The 13573-nt window shown below is 43.0% G+C and overlaps 1 protein-coding gene across 1 annotated transcript in view; it reads left to right on the forward strand.

Moving 5' to 3' along the window:
* MORC1 (MORC family CW-type zinc finger 1) overlaps nt 1-13573 on the forward strand; it is a 224168-nt gene that overhangs the window by 36911 nt on the left and 173684 nt on the right. The window lies entirely within an intron of this gene.

Genomic DNA, 13573 nt, shown 5'->3' on the forward strand with positions numbered 1-13573 from the left:
CTTTACAGGAGTAGATAGCCCCATCATTCTCCTGTGAAGAGGTTAGTGGCGCTGAACTACCAACCTTGCAGTTTCAGTCCAGTCCCTAACCCAACGTATCACCAAGCATCCTTCTTGTTGTTGCTGTTTGGTGTCATCAAGTCATTAGCAACCCATAGTAGCTAACCAAATACTCTCTGGTCCAGAACCAACAGAACCAAATACTCTCTGATCCAGTGCCAACAGAACCAAATACTCTCTGGTCCAGAGCCAACTTCACAATTGTCCTAATGCTTGAAGCCACTGTGGCGGCCACTGTGTCCATCCATCTCCTTGAGGCTCTTCCTCTTCTCTCTACCCCTCTACCTCACCACACATAATGTCCTTCTCCAGGGACCATCTCCTGACCGCATGTCCAAATGATGTACGAGGACGTCTCTCAATCGTTGCCTTTATGGACCACTCTCACGGTATTTCTTACAAGACAGACTTGTCTGTCCTTTTGGCAGTCCACGCTACCTTAAGCATTCTTCACCAGCAGCACAAGTCAAAACCACCCATTCTTCTTTGGTGTTCTTTATGCAATGCCCAACTTTCAGCTGCATATAAGGCGATTGAAAATGCCACGGCTTGGGTCAGGTGCATCTCAGTCCTCCAAGTAGCATCCTTGATTTTTAACACGCTAAAGAGGTCTTGTGCAGCAGATTTAACTAATGCAACACGTCGTTTAGTCTCTTGACTTTTACTTCCATAAGCAATGATTGTGTATCCAAGTGAGATGAAATCCTTGACAACTTGAATGTTTTCTCCATTCATCATGATGATGCTACCTATTGGTCCAGTTGTGAGGATTTTGTCTTCTTTACATTGAGTTGCAATCCACACTGAAAGCTGAAATCCTTGATCTTCATCAGCAAATGTTTCAAATCCCTCTCATTTTCAGCAAGCAGGGTTGTGTCATTTGAATATCCCAGGTTGTTAATAAGCTTTCCTCCAAAAATTCAATGCTGAAGTCTTCATACAATCCAGCTTCTCAGATGATTGCTTACCATACAGATTGAACAAGTACGATGAGAGGTTACAATCCCAACACACATCTTTTCTGATTTTAAGCCAGGCAGAAGTCCCTTGTTCTGTTTGCACACTGCCTCTCGATCCGTGTACAAGTTCCGAATCGGCACGATGAGGTGTTCTGGAATTCCCATTCTTCTCAAGGCTGTCCATAGTGGTGCTGGGATCCACACAGTCGAATGCCTTGGCACAGTCAATAAAACACAAGTAAACATCTTTTTTTTTTTTTTGGTATTCTCTGCTTTGAGCCAAGATCCATATGGCATAAAGACTAGCCCTTTTTCTCCATACTCTTCTGAATCTGACCTGAACCTCTGGCAGTTCCGTTAATAAGCTGTTGCAACAACCATTGTTGGATGGTGTTCAGCATAATTTTGCTTCCATGCACTGTCAATGATATTGTTGTATAACTTGTGCATTCTGTTGGGTAACTTTTCTTCGAAATGGGCAAATATGGACCTCTTCCAGTACGTTGACCAGGTAGCTATCTTCCAAATTCCCTGGCATAAACGAGTGTAGTGCTTCCAGCGTTTTATCAGCTTGTTGGAATATCTCAATGGGAATTCCATACATTCCCGGAGTCTTGTCTTTGGCTAATGCTTTCAGGGCAATTTGTACTTCTTCCATTAGTACCATTGGTTCTTGCTCAGACGCCAGTTCCTGAAATGGTGGAATGTTGACAAGTTCTTCTTGGTGCATTGACCCTGTATAATCTTTCCACCTTCTTTTGATGCATCCTTCACCATTCCATATTTTGCCCATACAATCTAAATAGGCTTGAATTTTCTCTTGAGTTCTCTCAGTTTAAGATATGCCCAGTGCGTTCTTTCTTTTAGGTTTTCTACCTCTAGGTCTTCATACATTTTATTATATTTGACATTGTCTTCTCAAGGTGCCCTTTGACAGGTGCTGTTCAGCTCTTTGAGTTCATCATTTCTTCTCTTTCCCTACTACTCTGATTAAGAGCAAGTTTCAGAGTCTGTTCTGACATACATTTTGATCTTATGTTTCTTTCTTGTCTTTTTAATGGTCTTTTGCGCTCTTCATGGGTGATGTTATTGATGTCATCCCACAGCTTATCAGGCCTTTGGACATTGTTGTTCAATACTGCAGCGTCACGCTATGTGCCCTCCGACCATTGGTCTGCAATCACTAGCGTGTTATCTCCCTGTTTCTCAGTCACCTGTCTGCATGACTGGCATGTGCCTATGTGAGTCTGCAGGGGGGATTTATGGACTAATTTCAGACTTATGAACTTGAGTCAGACTGGGCTGGATTGCTTTATTCATATATAGTTACTTCTTGATATCAAGTTCTTTCTTATACATACATGAGTGTCACTGGATTTGTTTCTCTAGGCAACCAGGCCTAACATACCTTGTACTAGTTATTGGGGGTGTTGTGTTAAAGTGTTGATTTGGATTTCTCCTTTTTATGTGTGGGTTGAATGCTGTAAACTGCCCTCTGATAGCTGCTTTTTCTGAGTCCTAAAAGTTTAGGTATTTTGGATTATTGCTCGCATTAGTTTCAAGGAATTTTTCAATTTCATTTCTTATTTGATCTATTAACCAGTCTTTAAAAAATACTTTTGGCGTGCGGTTCCTGCGGCGGTGGGCTGGGCCGCAGCAGGAGGATGCGGCGCTCCTTGTGGGCCGTGGCCCTGGCTCCGGCTGGGGCTCCGCTGGAGCATCCTCCTGGCGGGGCCAGCTGTACATCCTGCTGCGCGGGCAGAACCTGGTGTTGATGGGCACCGTGTTCAGCATCCTGCTGGCCATCATGGTCCTTGTGGGATTTTGTGTCTACAAGCCCATTCGGCGGCGGTGACCGGGAACGGGCGGGCACTCTTCCGAGGACTTGGAAACAGGATGACGGTCCCAGGCTGGCTGGCGGACGAGCAGGGCTCAGAACGTCCCCACTCGGAAAGGACCGATGGTCTGGACGGTTGGTAAACTTATGGCTCAGAGAAAGACCAAACAGAAAATGTACTAGCAATGATTGCCCCCCGGGCGCCCCCCCCCCCACACACACATTGTAACGCCAGTAACTGCCCGGTCTGCTCGTCCATGCTTGACTTTTTTTATGTATCTGGTTCGACTTGTTAAGAAGACTGGGAGTGCCAGTATCCAGGTGGAGTGCCTGCAAGAAACCACCAAACTGGTGCATCTGTCAGATGCACCGGGAAGGACTGGCGACCAACGTGTGCCAAAGGGGACGGAACCCGTGAGAGCGCCCTGCTTAGGCACCATTGTGTCCCAGTGGGGTAAGAGCTCATTTCTGCCCAACGGGACATGAACCACAGATGTTCTGCCCCCACTTAGCAGACCTGAATGCACTGGCTGCAGAGCCGGCTTGATGGCGTCTGGGCAGCCCAGGCCACCGTTCTGTGGGCATTCAACTGGAAATGTGGCCAGCTAACTAACCCCACTGAGAAAGCTCTCCACCCTGGTTCAAACACTGGTCTCCTTTGTTCTAAACATGTTTGTCTAGCTCGGGGCCTAGGGACGGTGAAGGTTTGGGGTCTTGAAGAGACTCCGCGGAGTTCCTGTGAGCCAGAGAGGCAGGGCTCTCCTGTGGCAGTGTGAGGTCGAGAGTTCCAGGCAGGGTGACAGGCGGGCGTGTGCGGAACATGTCTCATCTCGGCTTAGAACGTGCTGCTATTTTACATTGTCCGTGAACAGGGCCCTCACCCCACCCCTGTTGAAACACTTTTGTGCTTACAAAGAGCTTATGGGTATTTATTTTGAAGGTGCTAGGTTGGTTGTTATTGAATGGAAATAAATGCGTATCTTGCAGTCCATGCCAGCTGCAAGCCCAGTGCTGAGTCGCTTCTGACTCGGAGCGACCCTGTTGGAGGGACTTCAAGGCTGTCGTTCTGTGGGAGCTGGGAGCGACTGGCTGCCGGGGTCCAAATGGCTGGCCTTGGAGGTCGAAGCTGAACGTTGTCACCACTGGGCCATCAGGGCATTCCAGCACAGCACTAACTTTTTTTTTTTTTGTAAACCTGCTGTTAATGTGAAATAACTGATGTGTGGGACTTTGTTTATACTTTTGTTTACACTGAGCCACTGAAAAGCGCGCTTTTCTGCCCCTTCCGAGCCCACGTCAACGAAAACGAGAATAAAACCCTCCTCCCTGCCAAAAAATAATATACTTTTATTGACTTATACTTCACACACCACGCAATGTAATACTTTAATCATATTAGAAACTTTGCACAATAGTTACCACAATTAATTTCAGAACTTTTTATTTTTGCATGCATTGTTGTGAGCCCCTATTTCCCCAAAACATTCCCTGCTGTGCTATATGTAATTATCTTTTGCTTAAAAGGATGCAGTGAGAATTTCTCTCATTTAAAAAAAATGACTCTTCAAGATGGGTGATGAGGAAATTTTTAGAGGAAAGTAGAGAACAAAGAAATGATACATACATATTCATCAAATATTTAGGGAAGTTATGCATATTCATTAGAGGCTGGGCTAGATTTTGGCATGGATGTGGTCTTAGGCCTTTTACTTTTTAAAAAGTTTAACAATTTTATTGACATGTAATTCAAAAAGCACACAATTCACTGATTTAAACACATGAAAAAGAGTTTTGCAATAATTACCACAATAAATTTGAGAAAATTTATTTTTGTATGCATTATTGTTAATTTCCTACTTTTCCACAGCCTCTACTGCCAGAATCCTAACAAATTATTAATTCAGTGGTTTCTATTGTTTTATCCATCCTGAACTTCTTTTTTTGAATAGTAAAAATAGTAATTTCAATTTGTAAATTTAATTATTGTAATTTTTAAATGATAATTTTATTGGGGGCTCTTACAGCTCTTATAATAATTCATACATCAATTCAATCAAGCATGTTTGCACATATGTTGCCATCACTACTTTTTAAATATTTACTTTCTTTTGGAATACTGGTATCAGTTCATCTTTTTATCCTCCCTCCCAAACTTGTCACCCTTGTAACCACTTGATAAATTGTAAACTATTACTTTCATATCTTAACACCTACCGCTGTCTCTTTTCCCCATGGTTTCTGTTGCTCCTCATCCCATGGAGTAGTGTGGTTATGTGTCGGTCATTGTGATTCCCTTCCCTCCTCTCCCTGCCTTCTCCCTACCTCTTGGTTTTGTGACTCATTTCTGTTCCTAAGGGGTTTATGTGACCTGGGTTCTGTGTATCATGGGGTCTTATCTGTACAGGTGTACATGCTCCAGTCTAGCCTGAAGTGAAAGGCAAGACTGGGTTCATGATAGTGGGGGGTGAGGAAACGTCAAAGAATCAGAGGAGTATTGTGTGTTTCATCAGTGCTATACTGTACCCTGGTTGACTCATCTCTTCCTTATGAGGCTTCTGTGATGGGATGCCCCATTGTCTACAGATAGGTTTTGGGTCTTTGAGGCAGCCCCCTCTTTCTCAACAGTGTTTTTTGTTTGTTTGTGGTCTTCTGGTCCCTGTTACCTGATCCCTTTGAAACCTCATGTTCTCACAGGCTACTATGCTTCTTGCATGTGGGTTTGTTGCTTCTCTGCTAGATGGCTGCTTGTTTAACTTCAAGCTTTAAGACTCCAGACACTATATCTTTTGATAGCTGGGCACCATCAGCTTTCTTCACTACATTTGCATATGCACTCATTTTGTCTTCAGTGATCTTGTGGGGAGGGTGAGCATCACAGAAGATCAGGTTGTTAGAAAAAAGTGTTCTTGCATTAAGGGAGGGCTTGAGACAAGGCCCAAGTCCATCCACTACTTTAATTTATTGCCATATAAAATATGTACATAGACAAATACTTCTATTTTTATGAATTAATGTATTTAAGTATGTACATACCTATATTTATACTGCTATCTATAGCTTTGTTTCCTAGATCTTTCCTCTGTTTCCTTTTACTATCTTCCTGCCCCACCATCACACTCTTCCTTCTTCTGACTCTCAGTAATTCCTCTCAGGTAGATTGCTGTTGCTCCAACACCCCCAATGATCTCTGCATCCTCCTTGTTGTTACTTTTAATTCCCTAGTTGTTTCCCTGTCAATGGTGGTGTTTGATCTCTGCTCCGTTCCCCTGTTTCCTCCTCCCCCAAGTCCCTCCAGAACTCTCGGTCCCATTGTTTTCTCCTTAGGCTTTCTTCCCATGCCTATCTTATATAGGGAGGCAAAACAAAAAGAAGACACAAAATTGAATAAAAAGGGAAAAATAAATAAGTAGCCAAAAACACCCCAAAACACCAAAACCCACCCCCAAAGCACCCATAGTTACAGGTCTGTCCAATGACCTTTATGACTATCTCTTCACCGGTCTTGGGGGTTTCCAGGAACAGCCCATCCTAGTCTGAAGTCTACTTTCAGGGCTCCGCAGGGCCTTTGTGGCTTTGGTTTGCTCCCATTGCTGATCTGTTATGCTCATTCTGGATTCACCCTGCTTTGGGGGTCTCAGACTTGACTCACTCCCTGCCATTTGTCCTCTATCGCAGTATACTCCAGCAAGGCAACATCCTTTCTCAAGCTGCTGTTGTCCCTACAGTTCTCTCTGTGCCTTAACATCTCTGTGCAGGGGCATCATCTTAAGGGCTGTGTATCAACATGAGGCCAGAGCCTCACTCTATCTTTGTTCCTTACTGGGTTGTTCCCATGCGGGTGTGGCAGGCTGGCCCCTGTCCCCAACCTATAGGTTTAGTGTTTTCTTCTTTAGCGCATATTTCTAGGGAGGGGGGTATGTCACTGTGGAGGGTTGGGACGGACCTGCAGTATGGGCTGGTCTGGACTGTCTCGTCACAATTTGCAGCCTTTTAAAGATTTTCTGTGAGGATTGTAGGGCGGACAACAGTTCATGACTTGTTGTCCCCTTACTGGAGCATACTGTGACAGAGGACAGTACTGGGGACACACGGTGGGGAGATAGTGCGGTCTGAACCACCCACAGCAGGGCAATCCAAGAGTGGAACACAACAAATCAGCAACTGGAACAAAGGAAAGCCACAAACCTTCAAAAGAGCCCCCCAAAATATACTAGGGGGGGTGGCTACCAGAATTCCCCCAGGACCAGTGGGGAGATAGTCATAAAAGTCAGCGGACAGACCTGGACTTATGTATGTTTCTTCTCCTTTTTTTCTTCTTCCTTTTTTGAATAATTTGTTTTCTATTTGTGTGGTCTGTACCATTGTTAGTATGGTTACTTACATAAGATGGGCATGAAAAGCAAGCTTGAGGAGAAAGCAACGGGTCCAATGGTCCCAGAGGGACTTGGGACGAGAAGGGGAAAGGGGAAGAGTGTGGTGAGTAAACAACAACATAGATGGGAACAACTAAGCAATTAAAATCAACAAGAAAGAAGATATAGAGATCCTGGGGCTGTTGAAGCAACAGCAATCTAGCTGAGAGGAAGTACTATGAGGCAGAATTAGGGCAAGCGTGAGGGTGGGGTAGAAGGAAGGTAAAAGAAAGCAGAGGAATAATCTAGGAAGCAAAGCTACGGAAAGAGGTATAAGCATAGGTGTGTCTCTATGTAAACATATTAATCCATAAAAATAGAGATATTGACCTATGGACATATATTAATAGGGGAGTACACTGAGGTAGTGGATGGACTTCGAGCCCCTACTCATACCCGTCCTTAATAAAAGAATGGATTTTTCCTAATAAACCGGCATTCTGTGATGCCCTCCCTCCTGGTACAATCGCTGAAGACAAAATGAGTGCATAAGCAAATGTGTTGAAGATGCTGTCTGGCTATTGAAAGAAGTCACATCTGGGGTCTTAAAAGCTTGAAGTGAAATAAGTGGCCATCCAGCTGAGAAACAACAAGCCCACGTGGAATAAGCACACCAGCCTGTGTGATCCTGAGTTGTCATCAGGACTGGGTAACAGGCAGTAGAAGACCCTTAACAAGCAAGCAAACAAACAAAATCATTGAGAGAATAAGGGGGGTTGGAGCAGACACCCAAAGACCATCTGTACACAATGGAACACCCCACCATAGAGGGGTTAGGGAAGGGATGAGTCAACCAGGGCACAGTGAATCACGGATGAAACATACAATATTCCTCTGGTTCCTTGAGGCTTCCTCACCCCCACTATCATGATCCCAGTGATGCCTCTTCCTTCAGACTAGTCTGGAGTACATACACTGTTATAGATAAGAGCTCACAGCACATGCAATCCAGGAGCAGGAATGGGAGTAGCCGTACCAGAAGGGTAGGGAAAACGGGGTGGAGTCGTGGGGAGGGGGCAGGAAGGAGAAAATTATCATAATGATTGACAAACAACCACACGCACCCCTCCAGGGGGAAGAACAGCAGAAACCATCAGGAAAGGGAGACAGTAGTTGGTATGGCATATAAATTTTTTTTTCTAATCCATTAAGGGTTCACGAGAGTGGAGGAGGGGGGAGGAAGGGGGGAAAGAGAGGCTGATACCAAGGGTTGCAAAGAAAGTAATTGTCTAGAAAAGAGTGATGGAAACATATGTACAAATATGCCTGATACAACTGATGTATGGATTGTAATAAGAGTTGTAAGAGCCCCCAGTAAAGTGTTCTTAAAAAATAAAATTAAATTAAGATTTTCTGTGGAGCCACTAACTGGTAGACTCAGTTTTTGGCTTGGCTTGTGGCTATCAGAACGTGTCGGCTTTTCTATTTTGTTGTGTTAAAATCCTAGACTGTGCTCTGGGAATTAGTTTTGGCTGTCTTGGTATGTTAAATCTGTGATAACGGACAGAGTTCTGGAGACTTGAATTCAAAGTTACACAAAGGAACAGCCTGGAATAGAAAGCATTTTTTACCCCCACCCACCCGCTCATTTATGATGGGCTTGAAGGGTGCACTGTTATAAGGTCTTTCCCCCAGGGAAAGGGGACCAGCTTAGCAGAGTCGGTTTGGGGCCAGCTGGATCTGAAATCTCCCCTGGCTGCACTCCTATGTCAATCCTGGCTCTGTACAGCCCCGCTCCACAGGTCATGCTGTGGGGAACTGCGTTCTCTCAAAGGTAAATATCCCAGCGGTTCTGTAATTGCTGAAAATTAGTGTCTACTTATCTAACATTACCCACACTGGCAGGCATGGGTCTGGGGAGTGGGCAAAGGGGTGGCTGATGTAGTAACTCTATTCCTGGCTGGAAGGGGGAGCTGCAAAGCTCTCGACTGCAGGAACAGGGTAGATAGCAGAGAGGGAAATTCTGGTGTGAAGTCTTGTGGCTAGTTCTTGCAGGCTCTCTGAGACCTTGGGAATATGATCACCTTTAGACAGCAGCTGGGAAATTACTTCTTGGTGTGGGACTCTGTTTTGGGGTGCAGGAACAGATATGGAATGCCTTCCTGTTGGACCAGGCAACAGGTTATTGGAGCTGTGGGCAGATGCTGTGAACTTACGAGTGTTTCAGTGAGTTCTTGACTCACTTTGTGGGTACAAATTGTGCAGGGGGAGGTCTGGACAAGACCCTAGTACACTGAATCTAATTTTAGCACCCAGTGTCCTAGTATTGGCTTCCTTGCCTCTTAAATTTCTGGTCAAACAACAAGAGCACCGGGCGGGTGATTCTACCTGGACACCATCTGGACTCCCTGTCCTCAATTTCTTATAAAGAAAATCACACCAAACAGAAAACAAAAATACAAGCAAACCCAACAACAGTAACAAAATAACACGTAGAAAAACCTTAATTGAAAAGAAAGCAGAAAATGATAAAAATTAGAACACACAAAGTTAATCAAAAGGGAGAACAAATGATAAGATGTTGAATGTTAACCTAACTTCATCTGCAGTCATCCACTTTCCACTGTACTCTGTCCAATAGACTATTCACGTAACTGGTCAATAGTCAGGTGGCATTCCCTGGAGGCTGTATCCACATGGGGAATGTGCAAGTGAATTTGGGACTTTAACTGTCATCAATAGCCTTCTACAAAATGGTTGTTCAGAATTTAAGCTCTCCTATAATGTGCCCCTCCAGTTTTGGATTTTATTATATGCAAACTTGGATAGCGCTTTTCACTGTGGAAGTGTATCTGGGTAGCATAAGATGACATAGTTCCAGTCAATTTTATCTCCTTGACATGAATTCCCATCATTCTGGGGTGGTTGGGGGACAAGGTCATGTCTCCTATACACACCTGCAGTCAGGTGCTGGTCACCTGTTTCTGAAGTGTATCTTTTCTAGGGGGCTCTATCAACCACTCGCTCCTTAAAGAAACATCTCCTAGGGAACGTATCCGTTTCTTGCTCAAGGGAGTGGAGTTGTGGGGCTTAGTAGAGTTTGTTTATGAGTTAATTTATCTGTAGATGGACTTCAGTTTGAAGGGAAAAAAATCTTTTTCATTTCCAGTCTGCTTACTGTCTCTAATCGGTCTGAGAAAGCATAAATAAGGGGAAGTTTCGATCCTCAGCTTACTTACTGTCCCTGAGCTATATAAATGCGAAGAGCACAACATTTAACAATTCAACGTCTTTCAAATGTGTATTTAGATAAAGTGCATGACATTAATCATTCCTAGTGTATATTCATTACTAATTTATTTTTATTTTTAAATCATTTTATTGGGGGGGGGATTTTAATAGTTCTTATAGCATTCCATACATTCGTCGCCCATTTCTGTTGCTAAGATTTCCATCCTCATTAGCAACATTTAATGCAATGACTCTTGTCACTACCTTAGCCCTCCTGTCCCTGGTCCCCATAATACGTCTTTCCATCTTTCTCACACTAACACTACCATTCTGGAAACCAACTCCGTGCCTGGTACATAGCAAGCAATAAATGAACAAAAGTGTGAAAACCCTAATTTCATGCCAATATCTAGGTTATTTTTTCAGGATATGGCAATGAGAACTTCCACTGAAAGTTTCTGGCTCTCTCAATGGTGGATTCCATTGTTCTCTGTATCTGAAGGTCATTGGGGGTCCATCTTTATATGAAAGGAGTTTGGGAGATTTTGAAAAATTCTTTATATTGGAAGCATTTTTTTGAGTGCCAAACTGTGAAGGCATGATGACTCCTACATTTTTTCTTGTTCCATTTTTGATGTTCTGGATCACATGTGTATTTCACCTGGACAATTATTGGTCATTTGCTCGTTCCGGTCTTCCTTTATGTTCCTTCGGTGGTTTACTGTCTTAACATTGTAAATGCCACACAAAAACAACGTTGTAAGAAGTAAATGGAGGTTGCCTTTAGTTGATTTCCACTCAGGGTGACACAGTGTGAGTAGAAGTACACCTGTGCACCATACCATTTGCATGACGGAGTTATCAATACTATGTCACCAGATTTTTTCCCCCTAAGGCATCCTTCCTGGACGCAAACTCTATAGACTTTTGGTTAGCGGCCGAGCAATAAGTTGTGCTATTCAGGCACTGTAGAAGGCTCCGCCCAAAGTAGCAAAGCCAAATCCATTTTCATCATGTCAATTCTGACTCCTAAGCACCCTATAGGACAGAGTAGACTTGCCCAATAGAGTTTCTAAAACTGGAGTCTTTATGTCATTTTACCTATGCAAAATGACTGATGAGTTAGAACATGGACCTTCCGGTTAACAGCCGAGCACTTAATCCACTTGCCATCACGGCTCCTGAAGAAGGCACACAAACTAACACCCACTCTTGGTTCTAACTCATAATGACCCAATAGAACAGAGTAGAACTTTTCCTGACTCTAGTTTTAAAGTCAGGTACAGGAAGTGGCCATTGTATCCCTGGCATGCACTTAGCTCAGGTCATGTAGAAATCAGCTCTGGGAGTTATGATATAATACAGAGTAATAGAATTGAAGTTTTGTGCTAAGTAATGTTTTAAAATTAGGTGCCACATTGCCAGCGTGTTTCTAAATTGCCAGGCATTGTGAGGCGTTCCATAATGACTCTGGTTTATGGCTTAACTGAGCTGCCTGCGAACACATGAAAAGTTACATCTTCAAATTGATATAATGTTCTGTTTGCCACAATGGTTATTACAGAAATATGTTTATTGCTTTATGCAGCCTATAACTTTACTTTTAAATTACCTTTTTGTGTTGGCATTTCCCTTTGGTATAATCTACTCTAAGATCAAGTTTGGTAAGCTCCTTCAAAATTAATCATTTAAACTAGTCAAACTTTTTATATTGTTCTTTTATATTCCAGATAATACAGACTGTATTGATTTAAACTTCAGAAAAAAATTCAGTGACTTCAGTATTAGATTTATAAAGGAGTTTAAAAATTTTTATTTTAATAAACCATTTTATTGGGGGCTCTTACAGCTCTTATAACAATCCGTATATCAATTGTGTCAGCCACGTTTGTACATATGTTGCCATCATCATTCTCAAAACATTTAGCAATGTTTTTATATAACACTTTCATGAATAAATGTATGGCACTATGAGACATTCTAGAAGAAATCTAGTTCAGTGCCTGAAGTTCAGAGCTGTTTTCTGAACCAGAATACTTACAAGAATAGCTTGCTTGTTGGTCCAGATAGAAGTCTTTCTTTGTATCCATAGTAGATAAATGCAGAGGGTACATTCTTTGGTGTTTAATGGCCAAATATTTGTGAGAGACTGTTCTGCTACCATTTTTGGCAACTTGCTTCATATACTACCTGGGTACTTCGAGTACATATTGGGCAGGGGTGCTCAAACTTGTCAGTTCATCACCTGGATTGCTTAAAAATTCATACTATGGGGAGAGTGGGAGATGACCATTCAGTTGCTGTCATACAAAAGTGTGCTAAGGTCACCCCAAATCAACAGACACCCCTACCAGAGTGATAAGCAAACCTTACTGGAAATTCAAGTCAAGATAGTGGAAGGCAGCATGTATGTTTTGGAGAAGGTGATTACATGTCTCTTGTTAGGAAAACAGGAAGGAGCAACCTCCCATCAGGATAAAAAGCTACTAACAATACATATATAACTTGCAAGGAGGATATTCCTGGTACTATGTTCCTAAGTGGACACTTTTGACCTACTTTCTATCTAGACCTTGGTGACTCAGATCCTGCGCTATAGACTACTACTGGGACCGTAGATTCTTCTCTCTTAAGGCACACAAAATTCTTCATAGGCCACACCAGAAGGACTTGATTTGGAAAACACGCCAAGTTAACTGGGCTTTAACTCAAACTTACCCACAGCCGTTGGACTTAAGGCTGAGACTCTATAGTGTGAGAAGAGGCAGATGTTTATTATCCCAAGAGTGTAGAACAGGTGCTCATAGGACTTTGGCGCTGATCCCTTGCCTTGAGGGTGCTCATGGAATTCTGGCTTGGGACTGCCATGTAATTACCATTCCAATGTCCTCCTGGCTTTATTATGACTTGTATTAATCTGGTAGGTGTGGATATGTCACTGTCAATGAATATTACTGAGCGTTTGGTTCTAGCACCAACTTTCAGTGTTTGCATAAATAGTGTCCAGTAATTTAAGAGTTTAATCAGTACAAGTCAGCAGTGCATGTGTTGTGAGTTGTAGCTGGCCTATACTTGTATGTTTGCCTTCTCTAAACAGGATTTGAAATTCTATACCATTGGCTAAATTAAGGACA

Source organism: Tenrec ecaudatus, chromosome 2, assembly GCF_050624435.1.
Source record: "Tenrec ecaudatus isolate mTenEca1 chromosome 2, mTenEca1.hap1, whole genome shotgun sequence".
NCBI classification, from domain to species: Eukaryota; Metazoa; Chordata; class Mammalia; order Afrosoricida; family Tenrecidae; genus Tenrec; species Tenrec ecaudatus.